General features: G+C 38.2%; 1 pseudogene; it reads right to left on the bottom strand.

The window, feature by feature from the left end:
- Window positions 1-1,016: 1,016 nt before the first annotated feature.
- Window positions 1,017-1,477, bottom strand: LOC102867809 (annotated as a pseudogene).
- Window positions 1,478-9,095: the final 7,618 nt, after the last annotated feature.

Here is a 9,095-nt window from a genome sequence, read left to right as displayed (position 1 = left end):
AAACAGATTTGCCCTGGAGAGGGTTAAACCGGGTGGCTCCTTGGAGGCAAGGATTCTGAGGCTCCGTCTAACTTACTTTGGACATGTTGTGAGGAGAGAACGGTCCTTAGAGAGGGACATCATGCTTGGGAGTGTGGAGGGACGGCGCAGGAAAGGGAGGCCCTCTATGAGGTGGATTGATTCACTGACTGGGATAATTGGGATGGGAGTGTCAGAGACAGTTCGATTGGCAAAGGACAGAGCGGAGTTTAAGGCTGTTGTACATAGGGTCGCTATGAGTCGCAGGTGACTCGATGGCACATAACAACAACAGCACCATTACCTATGTATTAACTGAGAAACCACATATAAACCAAATAATATGGAAAAAAAAGGTTGAAAGAAGGAAGAATGAAGGAGTTGGAAGATGTAAAAGAACTGGGAACAAAGCCCATCACTTTATGTATAATTATAGCTCCAATCCACTTAAATGCTGACCAATTAAACTTAAACCTCAAAATATAGGATATATGGGAAGAGAGTATTTTGGCCATAACTTTCATCTTAGACGTAGGTCCTTCAGAATAAAATGAATACAGAAATAAGCTTCACGTTCTTCATCTTGTTTTTCTTAACTGTTTTAGGTTAAAAAGATTCCATTAAAAGCAAACTCCTACAGGTTAGTGGAGCTGTTTTTCCCATCCAAGCACACACCATTCCCACTACCCTTCACCTTGCCATTATCCAAATATAAGTCAGTAAAGAAAGCTTTCAGTCTCACACTTAGGTTATGCCTGGAGAACTGGCTTGTCACACACACACACACACACACACACACACTTCTTTGCTAGGAGGCTATGTTGATACAGGAGTACAGTATTTCTAGTTTGTTGTTCCAAGTATGTACAACACGCAGCACTGCTGTATCAGGTAAACAAATGCACAGGGGAAGATGAGGCGTGGGCTCACAGAAAGCAATCAAATGGAAATCAAAGGGACTTTCTCTTTCAGAGTTCCCCTATCTTTATTTGTAGAGGTTATCCAATTAATTTCTTTAATTGCATCGCATACCTCTGAGTCCATTCCTGAGCTATTCTGTTGTACTTTTCTCTATCTGTTTTGTAGATCCGAGCAATCTCAGGCAATAAAGGATCATCTGGATTGGGATCACACAACAGAGAACAGATGGACATGAGTACTTTTGAAATAGTGCTGGAGACCACCGCGACCGTAGAATATCAAGACAAATGCTGCCATTACTGTTAATATTTGGATGATAAATTCTTGTTGTAAATGCAATCTTAGATGGTTTGAAGGGGTAATCTATTGGGAAATGAATTGTCAAGAAAAATACTCCACCCTGATAGGGACTGTCATTTGGCCCCATTATTGTAGCTTGCCAATGGAACATATCATCTCCAACAGGACCTGCTGAACACTGTGCTGGGGGGTCCCGTGCCAGGTCATTCAATTCCTTGTGGATTCTCTTTAGAGCCATTGTGGGAGGCAGATGGCAGCAGCCCCCGGGGTGGGGACGAGGGCGGGGACGGGGAGAGGGAAGGGGTGAGGGGAAGCGAGGCTGCCTCAGTGATCGGGGCTCAGCAGGAGAAGACCCAGAGTTCAGAGCGCGGGCCCGCTGGGACGGGCTGAGGACCTCAGCCCACATGGCTTCTGAGCCTGCCGCAGTGGTCACCCCATCACCCGGCGGCGGCCCCTTTATGCGCTGCTGCTCGAGCAGCCGCCACAGCTGCCTTTTCCTCCTGGGCTTCCAGATATCGTTTTTAAACTGTTCTCTCCCTCATCTGTTTCAATGCAGCATACATAATTTATCCAGTTTTTCTCAGTCTTACCCCAACCCTGATGTCAGTCCCGCATCTTTCTTCCATTGAGCAACTAGTCGATTCAAACCAGTGACCTTTTGATTAGCAAATGGGCACGTTATGTGCTACATCAACAGGTATAGCAGATAATCTCTAAACAGTATACATACTTATTACCACTGTCTCTTCAACCTTTGACCCACCCACACCCAATACACATACACACACAAATTTTGGTTTTTGTACCAGAAATTTTGTTTCTAAATCATAGGAATTACTGTGCCATCAAAACAAGAGGCCTCAGAATTAAATCAACTAAAACTCTAATTAAAATTATATAGTCATTTATTTTTACAAAATCTACTAGAAAAAGAGAGAATAAAACAACAAACCTATGACTCTGCCCAAAGTGAGTGATTTAAGACTTCTGAATTCGACGTGTGGGGAGAAGTTATAACTTAATCGGATTTGCTGATCCACCTGTAAAATAAAAGAAAACAAAATATAAAAGAGAGAAAACAAGGATATATTATCAAAGGTCGGTAGATAAAGACATACATAAAACACCTCTGGAAATAACTTGAAAATACCAAAAAAGAAAGCTGTGTGGGATTTTGTTTGTGGAAAGATTATAAATGTCTAATTATCTCATAGTATATATAAAGACCATTTTGTTTTCTTTTTGTGAAATAACACATACATAAATACACATTCTCTGTGGGAAATTATAAACACATTTTGGTATTTATATACCTACTGAGACTTTCGGATCAAATACTTTGATGGAAAAAAGCAAACAAAAGAAGCCTTCTCAGAACATATTGTGACGAGCAAACGTAAGCAAAAAAGACGCTCCATTCCCCATATCTCTGATATTTTCTTCTGATACTATTCCTACTTGAGGGAAGCTCTGGTGGCTTAGTAGAAAGGAGCCACACTGACAACCCAAAGACAAACAGTTTGAATCCATCATCTGACCTGTGGGAGAAAAATTAGCAATATCCTCAAATGTGATTTACTGTCTCTGAAAACTTGCTGTAAGTTCTATTATGAGTTGGATCTAGCTCAACGATACATAACAAAATCATCACAATCTGCCCCCTTTCTCCTATACTTTGACATAGTCTTTTAGATGTGAACTGGGAGATTTCATGTACAAAGTTTGAGGTGTGAGCAAAAGGTAATTGAGATGATCTGGTGAGAAAGTCTGTCTACCTGAATGTTGTTGTTGTTGTTGTTATGTGCCGTCGAGTCACTTGCGACTCATAGCGACCCTATGTACAACAACCCTAAACCCTGCTCTATCCTGTGCCAATCGCACTGCCCCTGACACACCCATCCCGATTACCCCAGTCATTGAATCAAACCACCTCATAGAGGGTCTTCCCCTCTTGTGCCGTGCCTCCACCCTGTCAAGCATGATGTCCCTCTCCAAGGACCTCTCCCTCCTTACAACATGTCCAAAGTATGTCAGACGAGGCCCCAGAATTCTTGCCTTCAAGGAGTAGCCTGGTTTAACCCTCTCCAAGATGAATCTGTTTGTTTTCTTGGAAGTCCGTGGTACATTCAATACTCTTCTCAAGCACCACAGTGCAAAGGCATCATTCCCCTTCTAGTCTTCCTAGTCATTGTCCAACTCTCTGATGCATAACAAGTGATTTCAAAGATCATGGCCTGTATCAGGCACACCTTAGTCTCCAGAGTGACACCATTGCTCTTCAGTACCCTGGAGAGGTCCCTAACATCAGACTTTCCCATCACAATGTGTTTTTTTTATTTCCTGGTGCCAAGAGGGTTGACCATGGAGCCAAGCAGACTAAAGTTGTTAACAATCTCAATCCCTTCACCATCCATCCTGATGCTGCCAATTGGCCCATTGGTGAGAATCTTTGTCGTCTTGACATTGAGCCTCAAGCCATACTGAAGGCTGCAGTCCTTGCCTCTAAATTAGACAGCTGATCATATCACCTTTGTGTTCTTGCTAGGATCACATTGAACAATAGGACTCATAACTTTCTTTCTTTATTCACTCATTGAAATCTACTTTACTCTTTCTATTCATTTTTCCTCCATGCCTAAGAAGCATTCTCCAATCTACCTCCGTGATCTAGTAAGTTTTCATGTAAATTCATTCAAAGACTAATCCTGAATATAAAATTAGCTATGATTAAAAAGAGATATTACTAATGTATAGTTAACCTATAAAGAAAGTTCCCTCAGAAGGTGGGATTAATGCCCCATTATCTGTGTCCCATTAATGAATAATGCCTTGTCCTCTACATCTAGTAATCTTGTTTTCCCTTTTGTCATCCATTACACTCAAATTGCCTTTACTAAGGAATCTGTAGGGTCTGCTTGACTTTTTCTGTGACAGTCAGCATTACCTATGACCTGTGGCACGCAATAATATATTCTAATAATATTTACACACTAGCAAAGCATCTGAAATAATGACTCATGCACTAAAAATATAACTGAGCAGAACTGTTTTCAACGTAGATGGAGTACGCTTTAAATTAATTTTTTATTGTATTATTTTTACGTGTACCATCAAATCAGATCTGACTGGTACAGGAGGAGATTGCCCCCTCCTTCTCCAGCACAGCATCTGGTGGATTTGAACCACGTACCTCTGGGATTGCAGTGCAGCGTCTTGCCACTAGGCCACCAGAGCTCCCTTAGCTTTACATTAATTTATGGATGTAACATGAGTCAAAATGAAGAGAACCACTTAGAAACATCTATTCATAATCAGAATTCATATGAAGTATGAATCTAGGAAAATCAGAAGTCGTGAAAAAATGCACTGTTTCTTTTTTTAGGTGCTGTTGGTAAACTTCCACTTATAGACACCTTATGAACAGTGGATCAAAATTTTGCCCTATCCTGCACAATCCTCATGACCTCCACAGGCCTCAAAACCATTGTTGCAGTCACTCTGCTAAACCGTCTAATTGAAGGCCTTCTTTTCTTTCATGAACCACTACTGCACTGCATTAGCAAAAAATAAGGTATCAGGAATCAATGGGGTATGAGTAGACATGTTTGAATTAACAAATGTTGCCCTGGATGTGCTCACAAGTATATGCCAGGAAATTTGGAGAACAGTTATCTGCACAACTAAGTACAAGAGATCCATATTTATCACTATTCCCAAGAAAGTTGATCCAACAGGATGTGGAAATTATTGGACAACATCATTAATATCACATGCAAGCAAAAAATGTTCAAGATCACTCAAAAATGGCTAGAAGAATAAATTTATATGGGACTACCAAAAGTTTAAGCAGGCTTTAAATGAATTCTTGGCCCCAGCAATACTTTACTCAAGTCAGAGGGATCATGGCTGAAAGCAAACAATACCAGCAGAATGTCTATATATGTTTTATTGACTATACAAAAGCATTTTAATGCATGGATCATAACAAATTATTGATAAACTTGAGAAGACCAGGAATTCTGGAACACTTAATTGGGTTAATACAAAATAAATACCTACACCAACAATCTGTTGTCTGAAAAGATCAAGAGAACACTACATAATTAAAAATCAAGAAGGGTGTGTGTCAGGATTATATCCTATCTCCATACCTATCCAATCTATGTAATGTGCAAATAATTGGTGAAGCCAGACTCTGTGAAGAAGAATGCAACATCAGGATTAAAGGAAGACTCATCAATAACCAGTGATATACAGTTGACAACCTTGCTTGCTGAAAATGAGGAGTATATGAGATGCTTGCTGCAAAAGAGCAAGAACTACAGCCTTTGGTATGAATTACACCTCATCATCAAGAAAACAATGGTCCTCACTACAGGACAAACATTCAACATTATGATAGATACAGAAAGTATTGACAGTATTAGTAATTTCATATTTGGGTCAACAATCAACACTCTTGGTACTAATAGTCAAGAAATCAGGAGACAAATTACACTAGGCAAGTCTACTGTCAGAGACCTCTCAAAAACACTTAAGACCAATGATGTCAATTTGAAGACTAAGGTGTGCCTGATATAGATCATTGTCTACTTAATCACCTGCTATGCATCAGTTAGACAATAAGGATGATAGAAGAATTAAAAAAGTGTACAGGATAAAAATAATTAACATACTTGTAAATATATATATTTGTAAATATATATTATAACATATAACATGTTATATAATATATATTATAATATAAACATAATTTATATATATATATGCTTATATATGTATAAACACATTTCTTTGGTTCAGAATCCACATGTATTTTAAATAAACACAAGAAGAAAATGAAGAATTGACACTTTTGAGTTGAGATGTTGGAGAAGAATACTGTCTATCCCATGAATTGCTAAAGAATACACAGATATGCCAAGGAAAATGTGCAGCCAAAGTGCTCCTTGGAGACGAAGATGGTGAAGCTTCATCTTTCATATTTTGGACAGATTTGGAAGCAGGAGTGGCATCCAGTTCCTAAACAACATGTCACTGGAAACTCTATGAACTTTGATAAATAATAATAGTTCTAGAAAGGTTTCATGCCTTTAGTTCATAGGGTCACTGTGAGTTGTACTTGACAGCAATCAATAACAACAAGAAGCTAGGAGAAGCTATTTTTTAAAAAGGATATAATGCTTAGAAATATGGAAAGTTAGCAAAGGAGAGAAGATCCTTAATGGAATTGACATGGTAACATGAGTAATGGACTCAAGTGTGTTAGATATGATAAGGAGGACACTGGGTTGGACAGAGTTAAGTTCAGCTGTTCATAGAGTCTCTATGAGTTGTACTTGACTTTATAGCATCAACAATAGTAACACTGAAGAGTAAGTTTCCTAGTCTGTTCTGGTACCTGCTTCACTCAACTAATTCTGTTCTAAAATGTCAATGTCTTTTCTTTTCCTCATGAATAATTTGATTGATATCCTGATCTTTATTGTTCAATGCATCAAATCTATATTTGAGATTTTTTTTTTTAATTCAGGTGAGATAAACTCAAGGCTCTACTTTGGTTTTATTTTCTTCAGTTTCCCATTTGAACTTATACACGAGTGACTGATCTGTATTTAGCTTCTGATCCTCTTTTAATTTCTAATATTGAGCTCTTTCACAGATGTAGTTAATTTTATTTCTGTATATTCATGTTAAGCTACCTATATTCTAGGTTCCAATTATTAAACCCTATTTGCCATTATTTTTCCTCATTTCTATTGATTTCCAAACTAGGCTTTATGACTATTCCTATAACTATCCACATTCCTCTACTGTTAATAGAGTTTTTAGAGGTCTATTATTTTTTAAGTGATGGCAAATCCTGCTTCCTAGTCTAACTTAATCTGGGAACTCATCTAAAATCTGTTCATCATGGGAAACCCATGTAACATTTGACACATCATTGCCATAAATTATCGAATCTCAGCAATCCACAGACAAACTGACAGATAACTGGTGTACTAATTAGAACAATCTCCTCCCAGAAGACAACAAAATTGACAATTTAACTTATAACTCTAATAACAAATTAGTCTTCACACCAGGCCAAAGGGCCACAGGCCCGAAGTCCCAACCACCTTTGAATCGAAAAGGCCTGCCCACTGGGTCCAAATTGGTTTAAAAAGAGGCTTCCTGCCCACAACTAATTATTATTTAGATCAAAATGACCAAACACCTTAGACAAGATTGTTAATTAAATCAAAACAACCAAACCAAACAGTTTATTTTGTTATTGTTATTTGCCATCGAGTCACTTGTGACTCATAGCGACCGTATGTACAACAGCCTGAAATTGTGCTCTGTCCTGTGCCAATCGCACTGTCTCTGATACACTCATCCCGACTACCCCAGTCACTGAACCAATCCACCTCATAGAGGGTCTTCCCCTCTTGCACTATCCCTCCACCCTCCCAAGCATGATATCCCTCTCCAAGGACCTGTCCCTCCTTACAACATGACCAAAGTATGTCAGCAAAGCCCCAGAATCCTTGCTTCCAAGGAACAGCCTGGTTTAAACCTCTCCAGGATGAACCTGATTGTTTTCTTAGCAGTCCACAGCACATTTAATACTCTTCTCCAGCACCACAGCTCAAAGGCATCAATTCTCCTTCTAGCCTCCCTAGTCATTGTCCAACTCTCTGATGCATAACAAGTGATTGTGAAGACCATGGCCTGTATCAGACGCACTTTAGTCTCCAGAGAGACACCACTGTTCTTCAGTACTTTGAAGAAGTCCCTAATAGCCGACTTTCCATCGCAATACATCTCTTAATTTCCTGGCTACTTTATTAATTAAGTAAAAAATACCTACCTTTCAGAATGTAACTGATTCAAATAAGAGACTTTCAGACAGGCCTCAATTAACTTTCAATCACAAAGGCCCTTTCACTAGATCCTAACTAGTTTAAACAAGAAGTTTCCAGGCCACAAGTAATGGTTTATTAAATTAAAAAGAACAAACAACCTATACCTGATTATTAATTAAATAAAAATAATCAAATAACTTACACCTGAATTTTAATTAAATAGAAACAACCTACCTTCCAGAATTCAACTGCTTCAAATTTTGAAAAAGGAAATGAAACTCATAAACAAGGACATTCTTGGCATTAATGAGACAAAATGGATTAGTTTGGCTTCTTTTAATTAGATAGTATACTAGGTTGAGAATGAAAAACCCAGAAGAATACTGTGCTTTCATAATTAAAAAGTCAGTTATAGGTTCTATCCTGAAATACAGTGTTGTGATAGGATATTATTCATATGCATCCAAGGAAGGCCCATTAATATGACTATTATTCAAATATTACCTTCTATACCTAGAGCCAGAGAGGGAGAAATTGAAAGTTTTTACCAAATTTTGCAGTGTGATATTTACCTAACATGATATCATTAATGGCAATTGGTGGCTGGAGAGAAAAAGTTGTTAACAGTGAAGAAAGAATACTTGTTGGAAAATACGGGCATGATAACAGAAATAAAGCTGCAAATAGAAGGAACACATTTTATATTTTCAATGATTTACCCATTACAAATAATTTTTTTTAAGCAGACACAAACAAAAACAACACCCAACCCTCAAATGATGGTCTGCAAAGGAATCACATTGACTATATCTATAGAAAAAAAAAAGAAAAAAATCATTGAGTAGACTATGGGTCAGACCATCAATTACTCATGTGCAACCTTGAATTGAAGCTGAAGAAAATGAAAAAAAAAAAGTCCACAAGAGGAAGATACAATCTTGAATCTATTCCATTTGAATGTCAAGATCATCTTAAGGACAGGTTTGAAGCATTGAATATTAATGATCA

Source organism: Elephantulus edwardii, unplaced genomic scaffold, assembly GCF_000299155.1.
Source record: "Elephantulus edwardii isolate Elephantulus edwardi_28Jun2011 unplaced genomic scaffold, EleEdw1.0 scaffold00044, whole genome shotgun sequence".
Lineage (NCBI taxonomy): Eukaryota > Metazoa > Chordata > Mammalia > Macroscelidea > Macroscelididae > Elephantulus > Elephantulus edwardii.
This window is presented reverse-complemented; position numbering and strand designations above follow the sequence as displayed.